The sequence below is a fragment of the Pelophylax lessonae genome, assembly GCF_965119305.1.
Source record: "Pelophylax lessonae genome assembly, chromosome: 12".
Taxonomy (NCBI): Eukaryota; Metazoa; Chordata; class Amphibia; order Anura; family Ranidae; genus Pelophylax; species Pelophylax lessonae.
The window spans coordinates 220116939-220134683 of record NC_138779.1 but is presented as its reverse complement, the minus strand read 5'-3'; the positions used below and the strand labels follow the sequence as shown (position 1 = coordinate 220134683).

The 17745-nt window shown below is 44.5% G+C and overlaps 1 protein-coding gene across 1 annotated transcript in view; it reads right to left on the bottom strand.

Annotated features, from left to right (window-relative positions):
• IGSF21 (immunoglobin superfamily member 21) overlaps positions 1 to 17745 on the bottom strand; it is a 392526-nt gene that overhangs the window by 151383 nt on the left and 223398 nt on the right. The gene's annotated exons all lie outside the window — the stretch shown is intronic.

Genomic DNA, 17745 nt, shown 5'->3' with positions numbered 1-17745 from the left:
ATCAGTTATAATCACATAATTAGTGCTGTAATTGCTGTAATAAGAGAAGATCTATTGGGAAAACAATAAACCAATCCTATCAGTAGAAAAACAAGGAATTCTTGTGTCGGGGGATGCAAGGTTTCTAGTGTTGCCATGATTATAAGGGAAGCAAGCTTGCTGAACAAAATACCAGGATCACTTGAAAAGGAACTAAGCCTTCCTATACACCGAGGAGGTCATCGTCCATTCCTCTATTTAGGTCTTCATCGGTTATGGTGGTGCACACCTGGACCAGACATCACACCAGCCATATAAGGGCTTCTAAGGTGGACATAAGCCACTGGTAACTGTGGCCCTGTACCATATCTGAGGACCCCATAGTGGTAGCCTGGATGCCCTTGCTGAGTGAAACTGTGGAACCTTTCTGGCCACTCCAACGATAGGGTCGCCATCACCAGACCACCACCCACTTCTGACCCAAGCCAGCGGTTACAAGCCTCTAAGGCAGTGGTCCTCAACCCTGGCCTACAGGGCCCACTAACAGGCCAGGTTTGCAAGATAACTGAAATACATCCCAGGTGATATCATTTGCTGCTCAGTGATTGCAGTACTCTAGTATGCATCTCCCCAAGGTAATACTTAAAATCTGGCCTGTTAGTGGGCCCTGAGGACCGGAGTTGAGGACCACTGATCTAAGGCATAGTCTGATGTTTCTGCCTCCTATCAGTTATCACATAATTAGTGCTGTAATAAGATAAGATCTATTGGGAAAACAAAAAACCAATCATATCAATAGAAAGACAAGGAATTCTTGTGTCGGGGGATGCAAGGTCACTAGTGTTGCCATGATTATAAGGGAAGCAAGCTTGCTGAACAAAATACCAGGATAACTTGAAAAGGAACTAAGCCATCCTATCCACCGAGGATGTCCTCATCCATTTCTCTATTTAGGTCTTCATCGGTCATGGTGGTGCACACCCAGACCAGACATCACACCAGCCATATAAGGGCTTCTAAGGTGGACATAAGCCACTGGTAACTGTGGCCCCGTACCATTTCTGAGGACCCCATAATGGTAGCCGGGATACCCTTGGTGAGTGAACCTGTGGAACCTTTTTGGCCTCTCCAACGATAGGGTCGCCATCACCAGACCACCACCCACTTCTGACCCAAGCCAGCGTTTAGAAGCCTCTAAGGCACATGTGTCAAACACAAGGCCCACGGGCCAAATGCGGCCCGCCAGGCCATTTCATGTGGCCCTCACACCTCTCCTGCGGCACCCCCCTCATCTCCACCCACCCTGTGTCAGCAGTCAGTAACAGAGAAGAGGACAGGACTCTTCCTACAGATCCTGCACTTATCTAAGTAGCCGCAGCACCCCCTCATCTCCTCCTCCATTGGACTCACCATGCAGCTGGCTCCAGCCCTCCTCTGATTTTACTGTGATGTAAGGGAGGGTGGGGGACTCTTGACTTCTGATAGTGAGGGGGCTCTTTACATCTGATATAGAGGGGATGGGGTGCTCTGGACATCTAACCTTACAAATACAACCAGCCCTTTGGGGGCAATCATAATGCTGATGCGGCCCTCAGTGAAATTGAGTTTGACACCCCTGCTTTAAGGCATAGTCTGATGTTTCTGCCTCCTATCAGTTATAATCACATAATTAGTGCTGTAATAAGAGAAGATCTATTGGGAAAACAACAAACCAATCATATCAGGATGCAAGACCCCTATTGTTGCCATGTTTTTATTTTTTTTTGCCATTATGGTTTAAAGATGGAGCTGATTGGTGCTCCAAAACGCATCACCAGGGAAACAGGATCGTGCACCGGGCGTGGCGTAACGGTGGTTACGGAAGCTTTTCTTTCAAAGCTGATGAGCGGTCATCCAACTTTTACCTTCCAATACTGCGAGCGGCGGTTGGCAATCTACCTGGAACCCTTTAGTTGATTTTATCAGAGAAGAACACTTTTATGGAACACATGTGAGCATTTATTTGGCTGCTCCATTAAAGTTTTTACACAAAAATGCATTTAGAGGCCCCCCCCCCCCCTGTGTGTTCGTGTTTTTCAGAGATTCTTTCCAGTCTCTGGGAGGAGCTGCTCATAAAGTGCTCTCTTGATATACAGTGCCTTGAAAAAGTATTCACACCCCTTGACATTTTCCACATTTTGTCATGTTACAACCAGAAACGTAAATGTATTTTATTGGGATTTTATGTGATAGACCGACACAAAGTGGCCATAATTGTGAAGTGGAAGGAAAATGATAAATTATACAAATAAATCTATAAAAGTGTGGCTGCATTTGTATTCACCCCCCGGAGTCAATACCTTGTAGAACCGCCTTTCCCTGCAATTACAGCTGCAAGTCTTTTTGGGGATGTCTCTACCAGCTTTGCACATCTAGAGAGGACATTTCTGCCCATTCTTTTTTGTAAAAATATCTCAAGCTCTGTCAGATTGTGAACAGCAATTTCAAGTCTTGCCACAGATTCTCAATTGGTTTTAGGTCTGGACTTTGACTGGGCCATTCTAACACATGAATATGCTTTGATGTAAACCATTCCATTGGAGCTCTGGCTGGATGTTTCGGGTCGTTGTCCTGCTGGAAGGTGAACCTCCGCCACAGTCTCAAGTCTTTTACACATTCTAACAGGTTTTCTTTCAAGATTGTCCTATATTTGGCTCCGTCCATCTTCCCATCAACTCTGACCAGCTTCCCTGTCCCTGCTGAAGAAATGATTCCCCACAACATGCTGCTGCCACCACCATGTTTCACTGTGGGGATGGTGTGTTCAGGGTGATGTGCAGTGTTAGTTTTCCGCCACACATAACGTTTTGCTTTTAGGCCAGAAAGTTCAATTTTGGTCTCATCTGAGCAGAGCTCCTTCTTCCACATGTTTGCTGTGTCCCCCACATGGCTTCTCCCAAACTGCAAACAGGACTTCTTATGGCTTTCTTCCACCAATGGCTTTCTTCTTCTCACTCTTCCATAAAGGGCAGATTTGTGGAGCGCACGACTAATAGTTGTCCTGTGGACAGATTCTCCCACCTGAGCTGTGGATCTCTGCAGCTCCTCCAGAGTTCCCATGGGCCTCTTGGCTGCTTCTCTGATGAATGCTCTCCTTGCCCGGCTGGTCAGTTTAGGTGGATGGCCATGTCTTGGTAGGGGCCCGGCCGGTCAGTTTAGGTGGACGGCCATGTCTTGGTAGGGGCCCAGCCGGTCAGTTTAGGTGGAGGCCATGTCTTGGTAGGGGCCCGGCCGGTCAGTTTAGGTGGACGGCCATGTCTTGGTAGGGTTGCAGTTGTGCCATACTCTTTCCATTTCCCCATGATGGATTGAACAGCGCTCCGTGAGATCTTCAAAGCTTGGGAGATTTTTTTTATAACCTAACCCTGCTTTACACTTCTCCACAACTTTATCCCTGACCTGTCCGGTGTGTTCCTTGGCCTTCATGATGTTGTTTGTTCACTAAGGTTCTCTAACAAGCTTCTAAAGGCTTCACAGAACAGCTGTAAAGATACTGAGTTTAAATGACACACATTTGGACTTTATTTACTAATTAGTTGACTTCTGAAGGCAATTGGTTCCACTAGACTTTAGTTCGGGGTATCAGAGTAAAGGGCGCTGAATATAAATGCACGCCACACTTTTCACATATTTATTTGTAAAAAAGTTTGAAAGCAATTTATAATTTTCCTTTCACTTCACAATGATGTGCCACTTTGTGTTGGTCTATCACAGTGCTGGCGAACCTTGGCACCCCAGATGTTTTGGAACTAAATTTCCCATGATGCTCATGCACTCTCCCATGATGCTCAACTACAATGCAAATGTAGTTCCAAAATATCTGGGGTGCCAAGGTTCACCATCACTGGTCTATCACATAAAATCCCAATAAATTACATTTCCGTTTTTGGTTGCAACATGACAAAATGTGGAAAAGGGGTATGATTACTTTTTCAAGGTGCTGTATATCTTCTCCTTTGCAGATTCCATGCACTTTTATGAATAGATTATGAAATGCATCCCATTTGTTTTTATATGAGATTTATTGGGGCTTCACACGCTAACATACCAGGGATTGCGTCATATTCTTTGCTGTTATAACCTTCCCTTACTGTATACAAATTGAAAAAATATGTTTTGCCTGTAGTTCTGCTTTGAGGTCTGCAGATAACAAAGAGATACACAAGAAATCCACCCTTGTCCTGGCCACTTGTTCAGTGTTTGAGTTCCTACCTGGAACTTGCGGTGAACATTTACATTTATTGAAATGAGATATTTTCAATATTTAAATCTATTCAAATGAGACAATTTGCCTGCCAGCTCTGGCACTTCTGTGCCTGGGGAGAATGGATGGCTCTATTGCTGTAATGAAGTCAGAGGGATCTCAGGTAAATTGATCTGCCTCTCAGCTGGTACAACAGTAAATCATGAGAAACCTGGAACTTAAATCATACCCGTTTCACGTATCCCACCTTCAGGAGCGCTCACACACGCATAGAAAATACAGAGATGTGCGCAAAACTGTTACCACTGCCCTGGACCCGAGCTATCCTTCCAAAATTGTCCTTTTTGTCAATTTTATTCACCCTGCTAATATGTAAAATATATACAACACCACCGCAACATACCGAGCAAGGACTCGAAACCTGCTCTCTGACTCTGAAGTTGACTCATTTCTTCTCCCATTGAGGACCTTTGGCACATACGAGGGATGTACCAAAAGTAATGCAAACGTGGGCATAACTTTTTTTATTAAAGTGGAGTTCCACCCAAAAGTTCCATTTATATGCTTCCTCCCCCCCCCCCCCCTCCAGTGCCACATTTGGCAGCTTTCAGGGGGGAGGGGGGGAGGGGGGAGGGGGGAAGGGGTACCCGTTTTTGACAGGTATCCTTCCCCACTTCCGGGAGACAGGGCACCCACGGGTGACTGAGAGTCACCAGCTCGCTGTCCCTCGGAAGTTCGGCACCCCTCCTTTTTCCTCAGCCGCTGGGCCAATTACAAAGCGCAGTGTGCTTTGCGCATGCGCAGTAGGGAACCAGCTGTGAAGCTAAAAGGCTTCACTGCCAGGTTCCATTACCCTGAATAGCGGTGGCAGCACCCGAATGCCGATACGAGAATCACCATCTGTTGCCGAGCTCGTGGGAACCCTGGACAGGTAAGTTCTAATATTAAATTTTTGGGGGGCGAAACTCCTCTTTAACTTTTATAGGATGTTTAAATTTCACAATTCTGTAGAGTAACTCTTGCTCTTTAGCAGTGTCCTCCAAACTGCGGCCCTTTGTTTGCCTTTATCTGGCCCTTGGGACACTATTCCTCCCACTGACATTAACAATGGAGCATAATTGCTCCCACTGACACCAATGATGGGGCATAAATCCTGCCACTGACACCAACAATGGGGCACTATTCCCCCCACTGACACCAATGATGGGGCACTATTCCTTCCCACTAACACCAACGTTGGGGCCATATTCCTCCCACTGACGCCAACAATGGGGGCACTATTAATCCCATTGACATCAAGAATGGGGCACTATTCCTTCCACTAACACCAACGATGGGGAACTATTCCTTCCACTGATACCAACAATGAGGCACTATTGTTTCCACTGACACAAACAATGAGGCACTATTGTTTCCACTGACACCAACGATGGGGCACTATTGTTTCCACTGACACCAATGATGGGGCACTATTGCTTCCTCTGACACCAACAATGGGGCACTATTGCTTCCACTGACACCAAAGATGGGGCACTATTCCTCCTACTGACACCAACGATGGGGAACTATTCCTCCCACTGACACCAATGATGGGGCACTATTCCTCCCATGACACCAACGATGGGGCACTATTCCTCCCACTGACACCAACGATGGGGCACTATTCCTCCCACTGACACCAATGATGGGTGCTCTACAAACTTCAGTTCTAGTCATACAAGGTCTCCATAACACTCTTCCACATCCAGCTCTAGTCATACAAGGTCTTCACCATCCAGCTCTAGTCATACAAGGTCTTCACCATCCAGCTCTAGTCATACAAGGTCTTCACAATGCTCTACCACATTCAGTTCTAGTCATACAAGGTCTTCATAACACTCTTCAACATCCAGCTCTAGTCATACAAGGTCTTCACCATCCAGCTCTAGTCATACAAGGTCTTCACCTTCCAGCTCTAGTCATACAAGGTCTTCACCTTCCAGCTCTAGTCATACAAGGTCTTCACCTTCCAGCTCTAGTCATACAAGGTCTTCACCATCCAGCTCTAGTCATACAAGGTCTTCACCATCCAGCTCTAGTCATACAAGCTCTTCACCATCCAGCTCTAGTCATACAAGCTCTTCACCATACTCCTCTTACACCCGGCTCTAGTCATACAAGGTCTTCACCATCCAGCTCTAGTCATACAAGGTCTTAACCATCCAGCTCTAGTCATACAAGCTCTTCACCATCCAGCTCTAGTCATACAAGCTCTTCACCATACTCCTCTTACACCCGGCTCTAGTCATACAAGGTCTTCACCATCCAGCTCTAGTCATACAAGGTCTTCACCATCCAGCTCTAGTCATACAAGCTCTTCACCATACTCCTCTTACACCCGGCTCTAGTCATACAAGGTCTTCACCCTCCAGCTCTAGTCATACAAGGTCTTCACCATCCAGCTCTAGTCATACAAGGTCTTCACCATCCAGCTCTAGTCATACAAGGTCTTCACCATCCAGCTCTAGTCATACAAGGTCTTCACTACACTCTTCACCATCCAGCTCTAGTCATACACAGTCTTCACAACACTCTTCAACCTCCGTTTCTAGTCATAAACCTTCATGGCCAGGCCATTTTTTGCGATACGGTACTGCACTACTTTAACTAAAAAAATTGTACACAAATAAAATTGATGTATTCTTTTCCCACTAATAGATCTTTGTTTTGGCGGTATTTGATCACCTCTGCGTGTTTTACTTTAAACTATAAAAAAAAAAAAAACTGAAAATTAAGAAAAAAAAAAAGGTTTTACTTTCTGCTAAAAAAAAAAAAAAAAAAAAAAGAAAAAAATCAAATTTCTTCATAAATTTAGGCCAGTATGTATTCTGCTACATTTTTTTGGTAAAAAAAATCCCAATAAGCGTAAATTGATAGGTTTACGCAAAAGTTGTAGTGTCTACAAACTATGGGATAGATTTATGGAACTTTTGTTTATTTATTTATTTTTTTTATACTAGTAATGGCAGCGATCAATTACTTTTAGTGGGACTGCGATATTGCGGCAGACATTCTGACACTAACTGACGCTTTGTGGGAACCAGTGACACTAATGCAGTCATCAGTGCTAAAAATTTGCACTGTCACTGTACTAATGACACTGGCTGGGAAGAGGCTAACATCAGGGGCAATCAAAGGGTTAACTGTGTGCCTAACTAGAGTTTATGGGTACTCTGTGCTGGTTTTACTAAGGGAATGGGAATGGGAATCTGCCTGGTCATTTCTTCAGCGTTGTCACATGAAAAGATATAAAAGTTATAATAAAATATTTACAAAAATGTGAGGGGTGTACTTTTGTGAGATACTGAATATAAGTGATCTTGCACTTCTGCCTACCTGGGCCGCTTCTGCTGTGATAATTCACAGCAAAAGCCAATCTGGGCATACCTGGGTACTCAATGTCCTCCAGCACCCACTGATTGCTGGAAAACAACACAGGACAGGGATCTGAGGCATACTGAAGCAGAGCATGATCCCCTCACTTCGGAGACTGGGCCACAGGGCAGTATTCCAATATAACGACCCCAAACACCTCCAAGAAGACCACTGCCCTGCTAAAGAAGCTGAGGGTAAAGGTGATAGACTGACCAAGCATGTCTCCAGACCTAAACCCTATTGAGCATCTTTGGGGCATCCTCAAACGGAAGGTGGAGGAGCGCAAGGTCAACATCTCCATGATGTCATCATGGAGAAGTGCAAGTGGACTCCTGTGGAAACCTGTGAAGCTCTGGTGAACTCCATGCCCAAGAGTGTTAAGGCAGTGCTGGAAAATAATGGTGGCCACACAAAATATTGATACCTTGGACCCAATTTGGACATTGTCACTTAGGGGTGTACTCACTTTTGTTGCCAGCGGTTTAGACATTAATGGCTGTGTGTTGAGTTATTTTGAGGGGACAGTAAATTTACACTGTTATACAAGCTGTACACTCACTACTTTACATTGTAGCAAAGTGTCATTTCTTCAGTGTTGTCACATGAAAAGATGGAATAAAAGTTACAAAAATGTGAGGGATGTACTTACTTTTGTGAGATACTGTATGTGAACTGGCTCTCAGTTTCCGCCCTTTGGCAGTAAAACTGCTATAGGGCGGACTGCAAGTGGTTAAATGGACAAAAACGTAAATCCCATTGTCAGCTAACAAGGTTTAAGGAGTTACAGAAACAAGAATTTTTTTTTTTGGGGATAAAAGGTTTACACTTAATTAACAAAGTTGACTGTTGCAAGAGCCCCTATCTTGAATGATTTGTGCCAACCCCAATAACTGTCATTTTTTGCAGGACAGCCCGATCTACATGTAAATGTGGAGAATAAATAAAACGCTTTCAAACTAAAAAGGAATTCATATACCGAATACTAGCTTCACACGTTATTACCTCATACGGTTACCAGATTAAAGCATTTTTCCCCATAGTCTTTCTTTCAAGCTTACTTCTGGCCAAAACCTGTAAGCCTCTAAGCAAAAAGCTGTCAGTGGATTTATTTCCTTAGACAGATATAAAAAACAAGAAAAAAAGAAAATCTTGTTGATGACACATTGAGAGATGATTCTTCGTGAAGCCGGTAAACATCATAAATACACATTTTCTATCATCCTTTCCCATATTTCACATTAGAACACTGCTTTCCTGTTGAATCTTGCATGATTTGAAGAATAAACGGAATGGGTTATAAAAGAGCGGTAACAGCCTGAGAAATGTTGGGGGAACTCCACGTCCGCTCTAGAGTTGTAAAAGCCTGAGAAATGTTGGGGAACTCCAGATCTGGCTCTAGACAAACCAAGTCTTTACAATACTCTTCAACGTCCAGCTCTAGTCACACAAGGTCTTCACAGTACTCTCGAACATCCAGGTCTAGATGTACAGGTTCGTCATAATATCCTTCAACTCTAGTCACACAAGGTCTTCACAACACTCAACATCTTTACAATACTCTTCAACGTCCAGCTCTAGTCATACAAGGTCTTCACCATACTATTCAAACATCCAGCTCTAGTCATACAAGGTCTTCACCATACTCTGCAAACGTCCGTTCTAGTCATACAAAGTCTTCACCATACTCTTCAAACGTCCGTTCTAGTCATCTTGACAACACTCTTCAACATCTGCCTCTAGTCATACAATGTTTACACAGCACTCTTCGCCATTTTACTCTAGTCATACAAGGTCTTCTGAACAATCTTTAACATCAGGCTCTAGTCATACAAGGTCTTCACAACACTCAACATCTTTACAATACTCTTCAACGTCCAGCTCTAGTCATACAAGGTCTTCACCAATGCTCTTCAAACGTCCGTTCTAGTCATACAAGATCTTAACGACACTCTTCAACATCTGGCTCTAGTCATATGCAGTCCTCATTATACTCTTCAAACGTCTGGCTCTAGTCATACAATGTTTTCACAACACTCTTCGCCATTTTGCTCTAGTCATACAAGGTCTTCACTATACTCTTCAAACATCCAGCTCTAATCATACAATGTCTTTACAACACTCTTCAACGTCCAGCTCTAGTCACACAAGGTCTTCACAGTACTCTCGAACATCCAGGCCTAGATGTACAGGTTCTTCACAATACCCCTCAACTCTAGTCATACAAGGTCTTCACAGCACTATTTAACATCTGGCTCTAGTCATACAAGGTCTTCACCATACTCTTCAAACGTCCGTTCTAGTCATACAAGATCTTGACGACACCCTTCAACATCTGGCTCTAGTCATATGCAGTCTCCATTATACTCTTCAAACGTCTGGCTCTAGTCATACAATGTTTTTACAACACTCTTTCCCATTTTGCTCTAGTCTTACAAGGTCTTCATCATACTCTTCAAATGTCCGGCTCTAGCACATACAATGTCTTCACAACACTCTTCACCACCAGGCTCTAGTCATACCAGGTCTTCACCATTCTCCTCTTACGCCAAGCTCTAGTCATACAAGGTCTTCACAACACTCTTCAACATCCAGCTCTAGTCACTCAAGGTCTTCACCATACTCTTCAAATGTCCAACTCTAGTAATACAAGGTATTCACAACACTATTTAACATCTGGCTCTAGTCACACAAGGTGTTCACCATACTATTCAAACGTCCAGCTCTAGTCATACAAGGTCTTCACCATACTCTTCAAACGTCCGTTCTAGTCATACAAGATCTTGACGACACCCTTCAACATCTGGCTCTAGTCATATGCAGTCTCCATTATACTCTTCAAATGTCTGGCTCTAGTCATACAATGTTTTCACAACACAAAAGTGAGTACACCCCTAAGTGACAATGTCCAAATTGGGCCCAAAGTGTCAATATTTTGTGTGGCCACCATTAGTTTCCAGCACTGTCTTAACCCTCTTGGGCATGGAGTTCACCAGAGCTTCACAGGTTGTCACTGGATCCGATGGTCACTCTGAGCGAGCTCCAGCCTTTCTCTGTGGAGAGAGGAGAACCTTCCAGAAGAACAACCATCTCAGCAGTGCTCCACCAATCAGGCCTGTATTGTAGAGTGGCCAGACAGAAGCCACTGCTCATCACCTGGCCAAAATCATCACTACAGTGGAGCGTAGTGGTGGCAGCATCATGCTGTGGGGATGTTGTTCAGTGACAGGAACTGGGAGACTTGTCAGGATTGAGGGAAAGATGAATGCAGCAATGTACAGAGACATCCTTGATGAAAACTTGCTCCGGAGCGCTCTGGACCTCAGACTGGCGCGAAGGTTCATCTTCCAACAGGACAATGACCCTACGCACACAGCAAAGATAAAGTAGTGGCTATGGGACAACTCTGTGAATGTCGAGTGGCCCAGCCAGAGCCCAGACTTGAACCCGATTGAACATCTCTGGAGAGATCTAAAAATAGCTGTGCACCGACGCTCCCCATACAACCTGATGGAGCTTGAGAGGTCCTGCAAAGAAAAATGGGAGAAATTGCCCAAAAATAGGTGTGCCAAGCTTGTAGCATCATACTCAAAAAGACTTGAGGCTGCAATTGGTGCCAAAGGAGCTTCACCAAAGTATTGAGCAAAGGGTGTGAATACTTATGTACAAGGGTTTTTTTTTTTTTAAATAAATTTGCAAAGATTTCAAGCAAAGTTCTTTCACGTTGTCATTATGGGGGATTGTTTGTAGAATTTTGAAGAAAAGAAGGAATTTAATTCATCTTGCAATACGGCTGTAACATAACAAAATGTGGAAAAAGTGAAGCACTGTGAATACTTTCCGGAGGCACTGTAAAGCAATTGCAAACTGCTCTGCTGATTACAGCGGAGCCAAAACATCTAAATTTACCTAGCCTATCTAACAGCTTATCTAGGAGGGTGCTACACAGGTTCTGCGTATTGGCAGTGGATAGTGGAGATACACAGGACATCAAAAAGAGACCCTTTGGGGTTTGTTGAAAATGCACCTCATACAGTACATAGTTACATAGTAGTTGAAGAGATGAATAAAGACAACAGTCCATCCAGTTCAACCTGTGCAGGTGTGTGTGTCAGTGACGTGATCATTTCCCATAACCCTGAATTTAGTGATCTATGAGATGCACGTCCAAGAGTCTTTTACAAGTAGCCATACCCCCTGCAGCTACCACCAATTGTGGAAGAGAGTTCCACATTCTTACCACCCTTACAGTGAAAAACCCCTTACGCAGGTTAAACCGCCTCTCCTCTAATCTTATTGTGTGGCCACGTGTCCTCTTACACTCCTTGAGACTAAATTTTTTTTTTTTCCTATGCTGGGATCACCATTGAGGTATTTGTAAATCGCTATCATGTCCCCTCTCAGGCGTCTCCTCTCCAGGGAGAATAAATTAAGCGCTTGTAATCGCTCCTCATAATTAAGACCCTCCAATCCTTTTATTAGTTTAGTTGCCCTTCTTTGGACTCTCTCCAGTTCCAGCACATCCCTTCTGAGGACTGGCGACCAGAACTGGACAGAATACTCCAGGTGTGGCCGGACCAGGGTTTTATAAAGTGGTAGGATTATAGCTTTATCTCTGGAGTATTCATTGTGCATGCTAATATTCTGCCGGCTTTGGCAGCTGCAGCTTGACTTTGCATGCTATTGCTTAGTCTATCTTCTACTAGAACCCCCAGATCTTTCTCCATCCTGGATTCCCCCAGAGAATCCCCCCCAGAGCATATTTTGTGTTTTAAGTTCTCATAAGAAAGATGACTGCCACACAGTTGTTGTATAATGGGATCTTAGGTCAGTGGGCCGAATGCAACCCCTAAAGACACCTCCTAGCCAACCGATCTCGAAAGAAGAATCAATTCCCTGTGTCAGTTGCCATTGCTCCCCTGAGATGAGGGTGGTGGCAGGTCTGTCTGCTCAGCACATAAACATGCATGCTCATTCGACACGGGAACATATGCTTGTGCCAAAAACACCCTAATACTGTGGTTTGACAAAGACATCTTCTGGCCACCATCTCGCGCCTAAAGAAAACAAAATGGAGCTCCATAATCCTGAGTGAGCGTTTATTGCAGCGTACGTGTCTGGTAGGAAACACACGCACAAACGCTGGCAGGTATCATCACCGACTTCATCAACCTACCAAGGTGCGACAGACGAAAGTTTACTCTTCTTTCTTTCGCTCAGCCCTTCTGTGCCAAGCCTACAGGGACAGCGGGTGATAAAACTGCAGAGATCCGGCAATCTATTTTACTCACACATCGTAAAGAGGCCAATTAAAAAGGTGGAAAAAAAAGAGAGCCGTAAAAAAGAAAAGGGGCCGGCAGTTTGGAGCGCCGTCGCCCTGGTTGTGTTCTCTGTGCACGCTGACAGCAGACTCGGGCGGCCGGGGACTTAATGACCTACAGCGTGTGCGCACGTTACTGGGAGAAGGGAGGCAAATTATGGAAGCCTATAAAAGTGCGGCAAGACATGGGTTTATTATAGAGCCCACATCTTCACCGCTTTAATTAACTTCACTCCTTTGTGCTGCTTTTTTTTTTTTTTTACATCTCGCTGAGAGAGTGTAACCCTTGCCGTTCCAAAGTCTCAGGTACATCATTGCTTACTCACTATTCCCTTTATCTACCAAGATTTGATGCAATTCTAATGGTGTTGCTTGACATACCTGGGCCCCAATGTAGGATATACACTGCCTGGCCAAAAAAAAAAAAAGTTGCCACCAAGAAAAAAAGGTCACACACTCTAATATTTTGTTGGCTTTGAGTACGGCATGCATTCGCTGTGGCATTGTTTCGATAAGCTTCTGCAATGTCACAAAATGTATTTCTGTCCAGTGTTGCATTTATTTTTCACCAAGATCTTGTATTGATGATGGGAGAGCTGCGACCACTGCGCAAAGCCTTCTCCCGCACATCCCAAAGACTCTCAATGGGGGTAAGTTCTGGACTCTGTGGTGGCCAATCCATGAGTGAAAATGATGTCTCATGCTCTCTTTCACAATTTGAGCCCGATGAATCCTGGCATTGTCATCTTGGAATATTCCTGAGCCATCAGGGAAGGAAGAATCCATTGATGGAATAACCTGGTCATTCAGTATATTCAGATAGTCAGCTGACCTCATTCTTTGGGCACTTGCAGTAACTATCCAATAGGAGAGTTACTGCATGCTTAGTTAAAGCGGTTGTATCCTCAAAAATAAAACCCTGCAAGACAAAGGCATAGTGAGCGAATATGCATCTCATACTAGCTCATTATGAAATACTTACCTTAGAATGGAGGCCCAACACAGTCGCCCGGACACCACTGAGGCAGCTGACATCTTCCCTCTGCGTTTCTTCCGGGTTCGGGGGCTCAGGCACTGCGAGTGGCCGGAGCCGCGATGACGTCACTCCCGCGCATGCGTGCGGGAGTTCAGTTTTTGGCAAGGAGCCGGCAAGGAGCTCTGAAGGTCCGCCGGAGCTTCAGAGCACATGCGCCACTGGTGTCAGTGGCTGCATGCAGGGCGAATATCTCATAAGCCGTGCAGGTTTAGAAGATATTAATTTTACCTACAGGTAAGCCTTATTATAGGCCTTATTATAGGCTTACCTGTAGGTGAAAATTAAAAAGCGGAGCATCTAAATTAGTAATGTTCCCCTAAAGCCAATTAATAACTCTTCAATCCCTCAAAATAATCCCTAAAGTTGAAGTTTATTCTTCTTACATTTTACCTTCCCTGATTCCCTTCTCTCCCTCATCACCATGCCGAACAAGACATATATCTTCAACCAACAGTTATTGACCCCCTAAACCTCAAGACAACCCCTAAAGCTGAAGCAGCTTAACCTCTTAAATGTTACCTTTCCTGGTTCCTCCCTCCCCCCTCGGCAACATTCCAATAGAATGGTTGAATAAAACCTGTTTTATATAACTGAATAGCTTATTTTAGACCTAGTGATGTCATCATTGGGTCTCAGTGCTTCTCAATGCAATGCAGGCAAGTCATGGCTGGTGGGAGGGGCCAGCAAGGGGCTGTACATAGCTTCCTAAAAGCATCACAGCACCCAGCCTCAGTACTCCTCTCAACAGCCCTCAGCCCTGATGCAAGCAGTGGGCTGGCTCTTGGTAGGAGTTATGCAAATATTAAGTGGCTTGATGGGTGGATTTTTGGTAGTCAGAGTTCCTAGGACAGCTGTAGGAAAGCACTAGACCTGCTCATTGGAAAGCTCTAGTTCAGACTCCGCATTGGGTGGGTTGGACCTTTGCAGAGAGACCATTGATGAAGGCCCCCCAATGAAAGCAGTGGGCTGGCTCTTGGGTAGAGCTATCAACATGCCTTGATGGGTGGGCGTCAGGAGTGGGTGTTCCTAGGTAGACTGCACTAGGTAACACCTATATGTAACTGGAAGCTCAGCATTCCCATTAGAGGAAAGCACTAGACCTGCTCATTGGAAAGCTCTAGTTCAGACTCCGCATTGGGTGGGTTGGACCTTTGCAGAGAGACCATTGAGGAAGGCCCCTGATGAAAGCAGTGGGCTGGCTCTTGGGCGTAGCTATCAACATACCTTGATGGGTGGGCGTCAGGAGTGGGTGTTCCTAGGTAGACTGCACTAGGTAACACCCATATGTAACTGGAAGCTCAGCATTCCCATTACAGGAAAGCACTAGACTTGCTCACTGGAAAGCTCTAGTTCTATCTCCACAGTGGGTGTGCTAAACCTCTGCAGACAGACCACTGCTTCCACAGGCTGACTTTTCTACACAGGCTGCGGCTGTTAAAAAAAAATAAATAAATGTTGTACACTTTTTAAAGAACCTTCTAAGGTCTACCATAGTCCTAATTTTGTATGCCCATTACCTTCCTATGAATTTGAATAGTATTCCATTTCTATGCCACCATATGCAAATGTGGTTTACATATGCAATGCTACATTCTTCATTCATGTTAGTCATTAAAAAAAAAAAAAGCTTCCCGGCTCATTTTAGCCATGCATGAAATATTGCGCCGAGATCAAAACGACCCCCGAGGGCCTCCAGGTCTGAGCGATGTGAATATTCCACCGTTTACGTCTATCAATCACCCCCCCTGGAAACGTTAAATTGTTCCTGAGCTTCCTATAGTGCGCATACGCTTCTTCCTTGTGAGAAAAACAAACATATAGACCTTACAATATTGTGTGTGCGATATGCAGGGAGGAATGGAAGATTTTACATAATTCTGGAAAGCAGCTGCTAAATTAAATTGAGTCTATCATCAGAGTTTTGCATAATCACATCTAAAACGAAGTAGCGCCCGGGGTGGTACCGAGAAGCTCGCGCTCATGTTATTTTTTTTCGCAAAGAGATATCCATATTCCTGAATTATATTTTGCAGCCCAAGATTTTAGAGCGTGTATAGATATAATTGTATTTCCCAACCAAAAGTACGAGCAAAGTGACCTAGATGTAAATACTTTCATTGGAATATTAAAGCTGAACTCCAGTAAGACATCGAAATGCAGAGACTTCTTACATGGATGTGACCTGAATTTCCTGCTAAAATACTGTTCAGACAATTTTGGGACTCTTTTCCACCCATTCCACACTGTAGAGTGACATTGTCTTCTCGATTACTATACAGCAGCCTTTCTTAAACTTCTTACCCCAGAGATTTAACCTTGATTGGCAGTCATTTGGAAAATGCCCCTTAACTTGGTAGTTAGGGGGAAGAATGCTCCTTACATTGGTGGTCAGTGGGAAGTGTGCTACTTACATTGGTGGTCAGTGGATAGAATGCCCCTTACATCGGTGGTCAGTGAGAAGAATGTTCCTTACATTGGTGATCAGTGAGAAGAATGCTCCTTACATTGGTGAGCAGTGGGAAGAATGCTCCTTACATTGGTGATCAGTGGGAAGAATGCTCCTTACATTGGTGGCCATTGGGAAAAATGCTCCATACATTGGTTGGCCAGTGGGAAGAATCCTTCCTACATTGGTGGTCAGTGAGAAGAATGCCCCTTACATTGGTGGTCAGTTGGAAGAATGCCCCTTACATTGGTGGTCAGCAGGAAGCATGCCCCATACATTGGTGATCAATTGGAAGAATGCTCCTTACATTGGTGGATAGCAGGAAGCATGCCCCATACATTGGTGATCAATTGGAAGAATGCTCCTAACATTGGTGGAAGTGGGAAGCATGCCTCCTACATTGGTATTCAGAAGGAAGCATGCCCCTTCAAATTGGTGGTTAGTTGGAAGAAAGCCCCTTACACTGGTGGTCATTCGGTAGAATGCACCTTACCTTTGTTGCTAGTTGGAAGAATGCCCCTTACATTAGTGGAAGTGAGAAGCATGCCTCTTACATTGGTGGTCAGTAGGAAGCATGTCCCTTACGTTTGTGGTGAGTTGGAAGAATGCCACTTACATTGGTGGTCAGTGGGAAGAATGCCCCTTACATTGGTGGTCAGTTGGAAGAATGTTCTTTACATTGATGGCCAGTGCAGAGTATGTCCTTTAAAGTGGTGGTCAGCGGGAAGAATGCGCCCCTTTAAAGACAGCTAAAAAGATAATTTATGTTATTCTGCTGAGTCTACCATGTGGTGTTGGATCCAGAACTATGTAGATACTATCAGATAGGAGGTAAATTGGCCACTTCCCAAGGAACTCCTAGTCTAACTCCTCTAGAGCTACTTTTCTCAACCAGGGTTCTGTGGAACCGTATGGTTCCTCCAGAGGTTCCTTGGGCTTTGCCTTATTGACCTTACATTTCGTGGTGCCTGCATACTTCCAAGTCCAAAGCCATTTGTCACAGCCACCTCCAACCTGATTCTTTGATAATCAAGGAACAGCAGCAAAGTAATTTCTCTACCCCATCCTTTATCAACCAGGGCTCCGTGGAACTCAAAGGTTCCTCCAGAGGTTCATTGATCTGTGCCTGATTGACCTTAAATTTGGTGGTGTGAGTCCAAAGACATTTGGCATAGCCAGCAGCAAGATGCCAGTTATCTTTCAGCTTCTGAAAGGGTGGCATTCTGAACACCACTGTTAAGAATGGCATTTTTCTCATTGACCTCTAATGAATTATTTTTTGAGGGGTTCCCCAGAAAACCAAAATTATT